This window comes from Balaenoptera borealis (assembly GCF_965194805.1).
Source record: "Balaenoptera borealis genome assembly, chromosome: 14".
Classification (NCBI taxonomy): Eukaryota; Metazoa; Chordata; class Mammalia; order Artiodactyla; family Balaenopteridae; genus Balaenoptera; species Balaenoptera borealis.
Window position 1 is genome coordinate 57,032,814 of NC_138875.1, and position 15,282 is coordinate 57,048,095.

Genomic DNA, 15,282 nt, shown 5'->3' on the forward strand with positions numbered 1-15,282 from the left:
ATTTTGATTTGCATTTCTCTAATAATTAGCAATGTTGAGCATCTTTTCATGTGCCTATTGGCCATCTGTATTTCTTCTTTGGAGAAATGTCCATTTAGGTCTTCTGCCCATTTTTCTATTGGATTGTTTGCTTTTTATGTTGTTGAATTGTATGAGCTGTTTGTGTATTTTGGAGATTAAGCCGTTGTTGGTTGCATCGTTTGCAAATATTTTCTCCCATTCTGTAGGTTGTCTTTTCATTTAGTTTATGGTTTCCTTTGGTGTTAGCACTGATTCTTAATGAGGGTGGTAGAGGATGAGGCTTAGAGAAGTGTGACCCCAGTGGGAAGATAGAAAGATGAGGGAAATACACTGGAAGCATTCAGTAGTTGGACAGAAAGCTTCCCAAGGGACGATTAGACATCTGTTAGGGTTGTGTTTGGAGTCTCTACTCTGGGTGGTGGAGAGAGAGAGGATGCCCTAAGAATTAGCCCTGGGTCCAGACGCCTTGGGCAGAGAAATGGGAAGAGAATGACTCTTAAGAGAGAGAAAAAAAAAGAAAGAAAGACAGTAGCCCAAGGATCTAATTTCTCTGGGGGTCCATTTTCTTCTTGTTCAGGCAGCTTAACATGGGAAGCAGATTTATCTTCAAGGCATTTAAAGTTATCCCTGCTTAATGTTCAGCTTAGAAACTCTTTCAACTTGAAACAGAAAATCTTTCATTTTACAGATAGAGATCGACACAAACAGGCATCCAATGGGAACGTTTGAAAGACATGGCATTTTGTGTGAAAGTGTTTCTATCAAAGACAAACTGATGGTATCAAATCTGTTGCTGTTTTAATAGAGGAGAGAAGAAGAGAGGCAGAGAGGTTGGAGAGAGGGATGTCATAGATACGGAGAAAATTCCCAACAGGAGGACAGGGACCAGCCAGCAGACACTGGAAGGGGTCATTAGCTCTGCCAGTTTCATCAATGCTTTCATCTTCATTTGTTCACAGTTAAAGGGTGTGTGGGTGCATTCACGTGCTGTGTGGGTGCATCCGTGTTCCGTGTGGGTGCGTCCGTGTTCTGTGTGGGTGCATCTGTGTTCGGTGTGGGTGCCGGTGCTGGCACAGCCTCAGGCTCTGGGAAGGAAGTCCAGCAAGGACTGGGTAACAGGGTCTAAAGGTGGAGAAGTTCAAAGAACTGACAGCCTGATTGGAGTCCCAGTGTATGATTTAAGAGCTTAAGAGCATTGAATATTCAGGATGAATTTTGAGGAATCCACAGAAATTCCAGGGAATTTAACTTAAGGTCATATCATAATTAAAGAATTCTTATATATGGTTTAAGCTGTATGGTTCAAGTAAGTAGACTTGTCTGCCTTAAGCAAGATTTGTCACGTTGACTTCAGAGAGAGGGGCAGCTTTCTATTTCTGAGCCACTTATGTGTTCTCTGTTTCAGATGCTGTTTCTTTCATCATTGAAGAAGGATCAATGGACTTGAGGTAATTGCAACTCTATTTTCCTCTCTATGGTATTAATATTTTTTGAAACTTTTTGTCTTGTTTCCTGGGTATCATGGATGGAGCAGGTAGGTTAATACCGAAAAGCTAGGAGGACTTCCCTCCTCCTCCTCCTCAGTAACCCCCTTTTCCCTTCTAGCCTTGTTAGCCTGTTCTTCGCAGAAGGTAAGGTGAATATTCTCCAGTCCTGCCCTCAGCCAATGTTAACGTTCTGTTGTTCACCCTGAAATATACATCAATTAGACTACCAGAATACTCACTGATCTGTACTGTGAAAAAAACAAAAAAAGGTAAACTGTATGAATCAGAAAAGGAAAAAGAGTGAGTCACTAAAAGGAAGGTGTTTCTGGTCTATTAATTTTGGCTACACAGTATAGAACAACCAGCGTGTGAAAGATTTTCAGCTTTCATCAAAATAACCTACATAAAATCACTAAGAGATCAAACTGGAAATAATGGGGCATATTTTTGAAGTTAAAATGTTAGCGTTGAGCTTGGATAAATGGAAGGTGGCCGTGATTTCTGGCGGTGCATTAACCTTTTGCCTCAGGCATTTCTTTCTATATTATGGTTCCAAAAAAGTCAAGAGCCTGCTCAACAGACTCTCTGGGTCCCTAACTGCCCAAGCAATTGGGGGTGTGTGTGCGCACACGCGCACGTGCTTGTTGTTGGGTGGGGTGTGCTGGATTGGGGAGGCGTAGTGGGAAGCTGGCAGTTGGCTTTGAAATATAGACAGACATTCCCTACCACCTAATCCTTCCCTCCTTTGGAATATCTGCGGTTCACAGGCTCCATTCTTCCCACTTTGCTCCTCCATCGTGACTTACTGTTCTTAGCGTCTTTGTCATTCAATCAGGATTTTGCTAGAGCAGATACCAGACACTCTAGTGGCACTCAGTGGATCCCAGGGTAGATTTTGCCTGTTAGAAACATTATGCATATTTTAGTCCCCTAGTCAAATACAAACGAAACAGGAGGGAGTGATGGAAACTTATAGAAACTTAGGAGCCCGACGGCTTCCTTTTGTACACTGGCTTGTCAAACATTTGAACCTCTATCATCATGTTTGTTTAGTTAAACCTACTAAGTCTAAAATTGGATTCAGGTTTTTCCTCTAAACATTCATTCTTCTGAATTATGTTTTGGTGATACCATATTCCACAACCCCTCAGTTTTCCTGGGTTTTTTTCCCATGTGTTTACTTGATTCAGTCATTTATTCAACAAATACCTACTCCATTCTCATGCTGTGAGTCAAGATATTGGGTACTCTGGGTGGGGCAGTGAACATCGGCATGTTCTCAAGACTTCACGATGCAGCAGACTTCTGTTTGCCTACTCTATCCCTTCTGTCCACGCCTCCATGACTATCAGTGTATCTTTGTGCCTCGTTTCTTCCTTCTCATCCCTGCTTAGCCACTTGGACAGGGATCCCCCTCCATCATGCCTGGTCCACAGCAATCCACTGCTCACTCTCTTCTCTAAAACTCAGAGCATCCATAATCCAGTTCCTAATATCTGACCTGTTCCAGCAGTTCTCAACCCTAGTCGTGCATCAAGTTCTATTGGTAATTTTACTTGGTTATTTGTTTGCAACACATATGTCCAGGAAGCACCTGGAAAGTAGGTGAGTCAGTAAAGTTCCCCTTGGAGCTGATGCGGAGCCAGGTTGGAAAAGACTTACTCTCTTACTTGTCACCTACCTAAACCTTCACGTTGTGCAGGCTAAACAGATCTAAAATCACCATTCTTCAAAAATGTCACACACACCCCTGCCTCTGGCTCTTCATTCTACTCTGAAGCTAATGTTTCTCCTCTTATCAGAGCCCTAAATTCTCGCTGCAAGTCCTAATGGCAAATGCCATGCCATATTCATCTTTGACTTTCCCAACAATTAAGAATTATTTATTGAATGTGAAGGGCGGCAGAATATGCCACCCTAAAATATGCCTCATTGGTGTAAGGCTAATTTCGAGCTAAAAATGCAAATGCAGGGAAAGGTCTTCTCTGAATTCCCCGACATACAGATCCTCCCAAAGGAACTCAACTCTCATCCATCCCTTCCTGGGAGTTTCATCACCCAGGGAAGACTGACTCTTAACAAAGGAGAGGACACTAGAAGTCCCCATCACAGCCAGACAAGCTCTGTCATAACCATCACGTCTCCCATCTACCCTTCCAAGGCCCCATCCATCTTTCCTAAAAATCATTCACTCTCCTTGAAGTGGCCTACATCCCCCTTCCACTTCCCCTATTAAGACAGTATGGTATATAAATGCTCAAATCTCGCATCTCTTTTGGGTATTCACTTTTTTTTCCCCTGTGATGCCCCCATGGATATAACATTAAAAGTTATTGCATTTGTGCTGTATTTACAATAGCCAGGACATGGAAGCAACCTAAGTGTCCATCAACAGATGAATGGATAAAGAAGATGTGGCACATGTATACAGTGGAATATTACTCAGCCATAAAAAGAAACGAAATTGAGTTATTTGTAGTGAGGTGGATGGACCTAGAGTCTGTCATACAGAGTGAAGTAAGTCAGAAAGAGAAAAACAAATACTGTATGCTAACACATATATATGGAATCTTAAAAAAAAAAAAAAAGTCATGAAGAACCTAGGGGCAAGACGGGAATAAAGACAGAGACCTAGTAGAGAATGGACTTGAGGATGTGGGGAGGGGGAAGGGTAAGCTGGGACAAAGTGAGAGAGTGGCATGTACATATATACACTACCAAACGTAAAATAGATAGCTAGTGGGAAGCAGCCATATAGCACAGGGAGATCAGCTCGGTGCTTTGTGACCACCTAGAGAGGTGGGATAGGGAGGGTGGGAGGGAGGCAGACACAAGAGGGAAGAGATATGGGGAAATATGTATATGTATAACTGATTCACTTTGTTATAAAGCAGAAACTAACACACCATTGTAAAGCAATTATACTCCAGTAAAGATGTTTAAAAAAAAAAAAAAAAGTTAGTGCATTTGTATACTTTTTCTCCTGTTAGTCTGTGTTGTTAGTTTATTTCATAGACCCAGCTATTGAACCTGGGAGAGTAGAGGGAAAGTCTTCCTTGCCTACACATGCATGACTCAGCTTCGATCCCCCCCCTCATATTTAAGTCTTCATACCTCAGGTTTTAAGTCTTCAGCAGCCTCTTTTTTAAAAAAATTTTCTATTTTATTTTATTTTTTAATAAATTTATTTATTTTTGGCTGAATTGGGTCTTCGTTGCTGTGTGCGGGCTTCTCTCTAGTTGTGTCGAGTAGGGGCTACTCTTTGTTGGGATGCGTGGGCTTCTCATTGCAGTGTCTTCTCTTGTTGCGGAGCACGGGCTGTAGGTGCACGGGCTTCAGTAGTTGTGGCGCGCAGGCTCAGTAGTTGTGGCTTAGCTGCTCCATGGCATGTGGAATCTTCCTGGACCAGGCCTTGAACCCATGTCCCCTGCATTGGCAGGCAGATTCTTAACCACTGCGCCACCAAGGAAGTCCAAAATTTTTATTTTATATTGGGGTACAGTTGATTAACAATGTTGTGTTAGTTTCAGATTACAGCAAAGTGATTCAGTTATACATATACATGTCTCTGTTCTTCAAATTCTCTTCCCATTTAGGTTATTACAGAATACTGAGCAGAGTTCCATGTGCTATACAGTAGGTCCTTGTTGGTTATCTATTTTATATATAGCAGTGTGTATATGTTAATCCCAACCTCATAATTTATCCCTCCCCCCAACCTTTCCCCTTTGGTAACCATACGTTTGTTTTCTAAGTCTGTGCGTCTGCTTCTGTTTTGTAAATAAGTTCATTTGTATCTTTTTAAGATTTCACATAAGCGATATCATATGACATTTGTCTTTCTCTGACTTACTTCAGTTAGTATGATACCTCCAGGTCCATCCATATTGCTGCAAATGGCATTATTTCATTCTTTTTTATGGCTGAGTAATATTCCACTGTATACATATACCCCATCTTCTTTATCCATTCCTCTGTTGATGGGCATTTAGGTTGCTTCCATGTCTTGGCTACTGTAAGTAGGCTGCAGTGAACACTGGGATGCGTGTATCCTTTCGAACCATGGTCTTCTCCAGATAGATGCCCAGGAGTGGGATTGCTGGATCATATGTTAGCTCTGTTTTTAGTTTTTTAAGGAACCTCCATATTGTTCTCTGTAGTGGCTGTACTGATTTACATTCCTGCCAACAGTGTAGGAGAGTTCCCTTTTCTCCACACCCTCTCCAGCATTTATTGTTTGTAGATTGTTTTGATGATGGCCATTCTGACTGGTGTGAGGTGATATTGCATTTTAGTTCTGATTTGATATTTCTCTAATAATTAGCAATGTTGAGCATCTTTTCATGTGCCTCTTGGCCATCTGTATGTCTTCTTTGGAGAAATGTCTATTTAGGTCTTCTTCCCATTTTTTGATTGGGTTGCTTGTTTTCATTTTGATATTGAGCTGCATGAGCTGTTTGTAGATTTTGAAGATTAATCCCGTTGGTTGGCTCGTTTGCAAATATTTTTCCCATTCTGTGGGTTGTGTTTTTAGTTTTGTTTATGGTTTCCTTTGCTGTGCAAAAGCTTTTCAGTTTAATTACTTCCCACTTGTTTATTTCCATTACTCTAGGAGATGGATCAAAAGAGACATTGCTGTAATTTATGTCAAAGAATGTTCTTCCTATGTTTTCATCTAAGACTTTTATAGATTTGCTGTAGAGTCTGTTATGTGGCAGCTGCATGGTGGCCTGGAGGGGAGGATGGCAGCCCGCAGCCTCCAGCCCCCCACTGTGCTCCTGCCCCTCTCCCCCCACCATTTCACCACATTCTTCTCAGTCTCTCTTCCTTCTCCTGCAGAGTTAATTTTTCTAAAACAATTGTATCATGGCAGGACTCACCCCCACCCCCACCCCAGAAGAAGCCTGTGATGGTGCCCAGTGATTACAGATAAAGAACAATTCCAAGGTGATGCCCAAGGCCTCTTAAAATCTGGATTCCATCTTTTATTTCAGTATCATCTCTGTCATTTCTTCACAAGCAAAAGATGCTCCCATTATTTAGGTACTGCTCTCAGAATGCACTTTGCTTCTGTCACATCCATATGCCCTTATGGTACTGCTCCTTTTAGAACGCCTTGCCCCCTTTCTTCATCTGGAGAAACCTCACTCACCTTAGGGCTGGTTCACATGTAATCTCTGAACAATGCCTTCCCTGAGCTTCTAGACAGAAGACAATTATTCACTCCTCTCTGCATCTGTAGTCCTTTGTACTTACCTCTTATTGACTGCGTTGGCATTCCTGTGTGCCTCAGTCTTTTCTGCTAGATCGCGAGAGCCTAGAGGCCAAGAAATGCATTGATTCCACAGATTGTTTTGAATAGTATGAACATTTTAACAACATTAATTCTTTCAATCCATGAGCACACATTTGTTTTTGTCTTCAAGTTCTTGCATCAAGATCTTATAATTTTCCGTGTACAGGTCTTCTACCTCCTTGGTTAAATTAATTCTTAGGTAAATGTAAATGGCATTGTATCCTTACTTTCTTACTAGTGTACAGAAATGCAACACATTTTTGTACATTGATTTTGTATCCTGCAATGTTACTGAATTTATTAGTTCTAACAGACTTTTGATAGAGTCTTTAGGGTTTTTTATATGTATTTATTTTTTCTATGGAAATTCATTCTATTTAATTCTTAAATATAGTTTTGTAATACATTAATTGCCCTAGACTATTTATTCTAGAGATTCCATTCCAACCCTATATGTATTGGGTTTTTTTGCCTAATTGTTCTGGCTAGGACTTACAAACTATGTTAAATATAAGTGATAAGAGTGGGCATCCTTGTCTTTTCCTGATGTTAGAGAAAAACCTTTCAGCTTTTTTCACTGTTAGGATATTAGCTGTGTGCTTATCATATGTGGCCTTTATTATGTTCATGTATGTTCCCTCTATACCCACTGTGTTGAGTTTTTATCATAAATGGATATTGAATTGTGTCAAATGCTTTTTCTGTCTCTGTTGAAATGATCATAGGACTTTTATCTTTCATTCTGTTAATGTGGTGTATCACATTGATTAATTTGCAGATGTTGACCCATCCTTGCATTCCTGGAATAAGTCCCACTTGATCACAGTGTATGACCCTTTTAATGTAGTTTTTTTTTTTTTTTTTTACTAGTAAATACACCTTTTGTTATTTATTTATTTATTTTTAAACATCTTTATTGGAGTGTAATTGCTTTACATTGTTGTGTTTCTGCTGTATAACAAAGTGAATCAGCTATATGTATACATATATCCCCATATCCCCTCCCTCCCTCTTGCATCTCATGGCTCTACGTGGACACAAAGCACTGAGCTGATCTCCCTGTGCTATGCGGCTGCTTCCCACTAGCTATCTATTTTACATTTGGTAGTGTATATATGTCCATGCCACTCTCTCACCTCGTCCCAGCTTACCCTTCCCCCTCTCTGCGTCCTCAGGTCCATTCTCTACGCCTGCATCTTTATTCCTGTCCTGCCCCAAGGTTCTTCAGAACCATTTTTTTTTTAAGATTGCATATATATATGTGTTAGCATACAGTATTCGTTTTTCTCTTTCTGACTTACTTCACTCTGTATGACAGACTCTAGGTCCATCCACCTCACTACAAATAACTCAATTTCATTTCTTTTTATGGTTGAGTAATATTCCATTGTATATATGCGCCTCATCTTCTTTATCCATTCATCTGTCAATGGACACTTAGGTTGCTTCCATGTCCTGGCTATTGTAAATAGTGCTGCAATGAACATTGTGGTACATGACTCTTTTTGAATTACGGTTTTCTCAGGGCATATGCCCAGTAGTGGGATTGCTGGGTCGTATGGTAGTTCTATTGCTAGTTTTTTAAGGAACCTCCATACTGTTCTCCATAGTGGCTATATCAATTTACATTCCCACCAACAGTGCAAGAGGGTTCCCTTTTCTCCACACCCTCTCCAGCATTTATTGTTTGTAGATTTTTGGTTGATGGCCATTCTGACTGGTGTGAGGTGATACCTCATTGTAGTATTGATTTGCATTTCTCTAATGATTAGCGATGTTGAGCATCCTTTCATGTGTTTGTTGGCAATCTGTATATCTTCTTTGGAGAAATGTCTGTTTAGGTCTTCTGCCCATTTTTGGATTGGGTTGTTTGCTTTTTTGATATTGAGCTGCATGTGCTGCTTGTATATTTTAGAGATTAATCCTTTGTCAGTTGCTTCGTTTGCAAATATTTTCTCCCATTCTGAGGGTTGTCTTTTAATCTTGTTTATCATTTCCTTTGCTGTACAAAAGCTTGTAAGTTTCATTAGGTCCCATTTGTTTATTTGTGTTTTTATTTCCATTTCTCTAGGAGGTGGGTCAAAAAGGATCTTGCTGTGATGTATGTCATAGAGTGTTCTGCCTATGTTTCCCTCTAAGAGTTTTATAGTGTCTGGCCTTACATTTAGGTCTTTAATCCATTTTGAGTTTATTTTTCTGTATGGTGTTAGGAAGTGTTCTAATTTCATTCTCTTACATGTAGCTGTCCAGTTTTCCCAGCACCACTTATTGAAGAGGTTGTCTTTTCTCCATTGTGTATTCTTGCCTCCTTTATCAAAAATAAGGTGACCATATATGGGTGGGTTTCTCTCTGGGCTTTCTATCCTGTTCCATTGATCTATATTTCTGTTTTTGTGCCAGCACCAAACTGTCTTGATTACTGTAGCTTTGTAGTATAGTCTGAAGTCAGGGAGCCTGAGTCCTCCAGCTCCGTTTTATTCTCGAGATTGCTTTGGCTATTCGGGGTCTTTTGTGTTTCCATAAAAATTTTGAAATTTTTTGTTGTAGGTCTGTGAAAAATGCCATTGGTAGTTTGATAGGGATTGCATTGAATCTGTAGATTGCTTTGGGTAGTATAGTCATTTTTACAATGTTGATTCTTCCAATCCAAGAACATGGTATATCTCTCCATCTGTCTGTATCCTGTTTAATTTCTCTCATCAGTGTCTTATAGTTTTCTGCATGCAGGTCTTTTGTCTCCTTAGGTAGGTTTATTCCTAGATATTTTATTCTTTTCGTTGCAGTGGTAAATGGGAGTGTTTCCTTAATTTCTCTTTCAGATTTTTCATTATTAGTGTATAGGAATGCAAGAGATTTCTGTGCATTAATTTTGTATCCTGCTACTTTACCAAATTCATTGATTAGCTCTAGTAGTTTTCTGGTAGCATCTTTAGGATTCTCTTTGTATAGTATCATGTCATCTGCAAACAGTGACAGTTTTACTGCCTCTTTTCCGATTTTGATTCCCTTTATTTCTTTTCTTCTCTGATTGCTGTGGCTAAAACTTCCAAAACTATGTTGAATAATAGTGGTGAGAGTGGGCAACCTTGTCTTATTCCTGATCTTAGTGGAAGTGGTTTCAGTTTTTCACCATTGAGAACGATGTTGGCTGTGGGTTTGTCATATGTGGCCTGTATTATGTTGAGGTAAGTTCCCTCTTTGCCTATTTTCTGGAGAGTTTTTTTTAATCATAAATGGGTGTTGAATTTTGTCAAAAGCTTTTTCTGAGAGATTATCATATGGGTTTTATCCTTCAATTTGTTAATATGGTGTGTCACATTGATTGATTTGCATATATTGAAGAATCCATGCATTCCTGGGATAAACCCCATTTGATCATGGTGTATGATCTGTTTAATGTGCTGTTGGATTTTGTTTGCTAGTGTTTTGTTGAGGATTTTTGCATTTATGTTCATCAGTGATACTGGCCTGTAGTTTTTTTGTGTGTGTGACATCTTTGGTTTTGGTATCATGGTGATGGTGGCCTTGTAGAATGAGTTTGGGAGTGTTCCTCCCTCTGCTATATTTTGGAAGAGTTTGAGAAGGATAGGTGTTAGCTCTTCTCTAAATGTTTGGTAGAATTTGCCTGTGCAGCCATCTGGTCCTGGGTTTTTGTTTGTTGGAAGATTTTTAATCACAGTTTCTATTTCAGTGCTTGTGATTGGTCTGTTTATATTTTCTATTTCTTCCTGGCTCAGTCTTGGAAGGTTGTGCTTTTCTAAGAATTTGTCTATTTCTTCCAGATTGTCCATTTTATTGGCATATAGTTGCCTGTGGTAATTTCTCATGATCCCTTCTTTTTCTGCAGTATCAGTTGTTACTTCATTTTCATTTCTAATTCTGTTGATTTGAGTCTTCTCCCTTTTTTTCTTGATGAGTCTGGCTAAAGTTTTATCAATTTTGTTTATTTTCTCAAAAAACCAGCTCTTAGTTTTATTGATCTTTGCTATTGTTGCCTTCATTTCTTTTTCATTTATTTCTGATCTGATCTTTATGATGCCTTTCCTTCTGCTAACTTTGGGGGTTTTTTGTTCTTCTTTCTCTAATTGCTTTAGGTGTAAGGTTAGGTTGTTTATTTGAGATGTTTCTTATTTCTTGAGGTAGGATTGTATTGCTATAAAATTCCCTCTTAGACCTGCTTTTGCTGCATGCCATGGGTTTTGGGCCATCGTGTTTTCATTGTCATTTGTTTCTAGGTATTTTTTGATTTCCTCTTTGATTTCTTTAGTGATCTCCTGGTTAGTAAGTAGTGTATTGTTTAGCCTCCATGTGTTTGTATTTTTTACATTTTTTTCCTGTAATTGATATCTAGTCTCATAGTGTAGTTGGAAAAGATACTTGATGTGTTTTCAATTTTCTTAAATTTACCAAGGCTTGATTTGTGACCCAAGATATGATCTATCCTGGAGAATGTTCCATGAGCACTTGAGAAGAAATTGTATTCTGTTGTTTTTGGATGGAATGTCCTATAAATATCAATTAAGTCCATCTTGTTTAATGTGTCATTTAAAGCTTGTGTTTCCTTATTTATTTTGATTATGGTTGATCTGTCCATTGGTGAAAGTGGGGTGTTAAAGTTCCCTACTATTATTGTGTTGCTGTCAATTTCCCCTTTTGTGGCTGTCAGCATTTGCCTTATGTATTAAGGTGTTCCTATGTTGGCTGCATAAATATTTACAATTGTTATACCTTCCTCTTGGATCGATCCCTTGATCATTATATAGTGTCCTTCTTTGTCTCTTGTAATAGTCTTTATTTTAAAGTCTATTTTGTCTGATATGAGAATTGCTAGTCCAGCTTTCTTATGATTTCCATTTGCATGGAATATCTTTTTCCATCCCTTCACTTTCAGTCCGTATGTGCCCCTAGGTCTGAAGTGGGTCTCTTGTAGACAGCATATATACAGGTCTTGTTTTTGTATCCATTCAGCCAGTCTATGTTTTTGGTTGGAGCATTTAGTCCATTTACATTTAAGGTACTTATCAATATGTATGTTCCTATTCCCATTTTCTTAATTGTTTTGGGTTTTGTATTGTAGGTCTTTTCCTTCTCTTGTGTTTCCTGCCTAGAGAAGTTCCTTTAGCGTTTGTTGTAAAGCTGGTTTGGTGGTGCTGAATTCTCTTAGCTTTTGGTTGTCTGTTAAGGTTTTAATTTCTCCACTGAATCTGAATGAGATCCTTGTTGGGTAGAGTAATCTTGGTTTTAGGTTCTTCCCTTTCACCACTTTAAATATGTCCTGCCACTCCCTTCTGGCTTGCAGAATTTCTGCTGAAACATCTGCTGTTAACCTTATGGGGATTCCCTTGTATGTTATTTGTTGCTTTTCCCTAGCTGCTTTTAATATGTTTTCTTTGTATTTAATTTTTGCTAGTTTGACTGATAATGTGTCTTGGTGTGTTTCTCCTTGGATTTATCCTGTATGGGACTCTCTGTGCTTCCTGGACTTGATTATTTCCTTTCCCATATTAGAGGAGTTTTCAACTATAATCTGTTCAAATATTTCCTCAGTCCCATTTTTTTCCTCTTCATTTTCTGGGACCCCTATAATTCGAATGTTGGTGTGTTTAATGTTGTCCCAGAGGTCTCTGAGACTGTCCTCAATTCTTTTCATTCTTTTTTCTTTATTCTGCTCTGTGGTAGTGCTCTCCCCTATTTTACCTTCCAGGTCACTTATCCGTTCTTCTGCCTCAGTTATTCTGCTACTGATCCCTTCTAGAGAATTGTTAATTTCATTTATTGTGTTGTTCATCACTGTTGGTTTGCTCTTTAGTTTTCTAGGTCCTTGTTAAATGTTTCTTGTATTTTCTCCATTCTATTTCTAAGATTTTAGATATCTTTACTATCATTACTCTGAATTCTTTTTCAGGTAGACTGCCTATTTCTTCTTCATTTGTTTGGTCTGGTGGGTTTTTACCTTGCTCCTTCATCTGCTGTGTATCTGTCATTTTGCTTAACTTACTGTGTTTGGGGTCTCCTTTTCACTGGCTGCAGGTTTGTATTTCCTGTTCTTTTTGTGTCTGCCCCCAATGGGTAAGGTTGGTTCAGTGGGTTGTGTAGGCTTCTTGGTGGAGGGGACTGGTGCCTGTGTTCTGGTGGATGAGGCTGCATCTTGTCTTTCTGGTGGGGTAGGACCAGGTCTGGTGGTGTGTTTTGGGGTGTCTGTGAACTTATGATTTTAGGCAGCCTTTCTGCTAATGGGTGGGGTTGTGTTCCTGTGCTGCTAGTTGTGTGGCATGGGGTGTCCAGCACTGTAGCTTGCTGCTCATTGAGTGGAGCTGGGTCTTAGTGTTGAGACGGAGATCTCTGGGAGAGCTCTTGCTGACTAATATTATGTGGGGCTGGGAGGTGTCCTCTGGTCATGTCCTGAACTCAGCTCTCCCACCTCAGAGGCTCAGGCCTGACACCTGGCCGGAGCACCAAGACCCTGTCAGCCACACGGCTCAGAAGAAAAGGGAGAAAAATAAATAAAATTAAAAAAAAATAAAGTTATTAAAATAAAGAAGTAATTAAAAAAGAAGAGAGCAACCAAACCAATAAAAAAATCCACCAATGATAAGCATTAAAAACTAAACTAAGATAAACATAAAAATCAGAAACTAGTCTGTCGCATACAGCAAACCCCAAGTCTATAGTTGCTCCCAAAGTCCACCGCCTCAATTTTGGGATGATTCGTTGTCTATTCAGGAATTCCACAGATGCAGGGTACATCAAGTTTATTGTGGAGATTTAATCCATTGCTCTTGAGGCTGCATGGAGAAATTTCCCTTTCTGTTCTTTGTTCGCACAGCTCCTGGGGTTCAGCTTTGGATTGGCCCCTCCTCTGCATGTAGGTCGCCTGAGGGCGTCTGTTCCCTGCCCAGACAGGACGGGGTTAAAGGAGTGGCTGATTAAAGGTCTCTGTCTCACTCAACTGGGAGAAGGGAGGGGTACAGAATGAGGGGTGAGCCTGCAGCGGCAGAGGCCCACGTGATGTTGCAACAGACTGGGGTGTGCCGTGTGTTCTCCTGGGGAAGTTGTCCCTGGATCACAGGACCCTGGCAGTGGCAGGCTGCACTGGCTCCCAGGAGGGGAGGTGTGGATAGTGACCTGTGCTTGCCCATAGGATTCTTGGTGGCTGCAGCAGCAGCGTTAGTGTTTCATGCCCGTCTCTGGTGTCCACGCCGATAGTCGCAGCTTGCGCCCGTCTCTGAAGCTCGTTTAGGCGGTGCTCTGAATCTCCTCTCCTCCTGCACCCCAAAACAATGGTCTCTTGCGTCTTAGGCAGGTCCAGACTTTTTCCCAGACTCCCTTCTGGCTAGCTATGGTGCACTAGCCCCCTTCAGGCTGTGTTCACGCAGCCAACCCCAGTCCTCTCCCTGGGATCTGACCTCTGAAGCCTGAGCCTTTGCTCCCAGCCCCCACCTGCCCTGGCGGGAGAGCAGACAAGCCTCTTGGGGTGGTGAGTGCTGGTCGGCACCCATCCTCTGTGCAGAAATCTCTCTGCACCCCTGTGTCTGCGCTCTCCTCTGTGGCCCCGAAGCTTCCCCCCTCTGCCACCTGCAGTCTCCACCCGCGAAGGGGCTTCCTAGTGTGTGGAAACCTTTCCTCCTTCACAGCTCCCTCCCACTGGTGCAGGTCCTGTCCCTATTCTTTTGTCTCTGTTTTTTCTTTTTTCTTTTGCCCTACCCAGGTACGTAGGGAGTTTCTTGCCTTTTGGGAGGTCTGAGGTCTTCTGTCAGCATTCAGTAGGTGTTCTGTAGGAGTTGGTCCACATGTAGATGTATTTCTGATGTATTTGTGGGGAGGAAGGTGATGTCCACGTCTTACTCGTCCGCCATCTTGAAGGTCCTCTTAATGTATTGTTGAATTCAGTTTGCTAGTATTTTGTTGAGGATTTTTGCATCTATATTCATCAGGGATATTGGCCTATAATTTGTGTGTGGGGGGAGGTGGTATTTGTGTGTGGCATCCTTGTTTGATTTTGGTATCAGGGTAATTCTGACCTTGTAAAATGAGGGCAAGTCATTTTTAAAAAGTCATTTTAAAACCTTGTTTGGAAGTGTTCCCTCTTCTGTTTTTTGGGGAAGAGTTTGTGAAGAATTGATACTAATTCTTTAAATACTTAGTAGAATTTACCTGTGTGGCTGCCTGGTCCTGGATTTTGGTTTGTTGGGAGGTTTTTGAGTATTGATTCAATCTCCTTACTGGTAATTGGTCTGTTCAGATTTTCTATTTCTCTGTAGAAATTGAAAATGTGTTTAATACAGCTAACCTACTGAACATCATAGCTTAGCCTAGCCTACCTTAAACATGCTCACACCACTTACATTCGCCTACAGTTGGGCAAAATCATCTAACCCATAGTCTATTTTGAAATAAAGTGTAATTTATTGAGATTCTACTGAAAGTGAAAAACAGAATGGTTGTTAAGTGCACTGGTTTTTTACCCTGTGATTACAT

The 15,282-nt window shown here is 40.5% G+C and overlaps 1 protein-coding gene across 6 annotated transcripts in view; it reads right to left on the minus strand.

Moving 5' to 3' along the window:
• DLGAP1 (DLG associated protein 1) overlaps window positions 1-15,282 on the minus strand; it is an 856,539-nt gene that overhangs the window by 446,043 nt on the left and 395,214 nt on the right. The window lies entirely within an intron of this gene.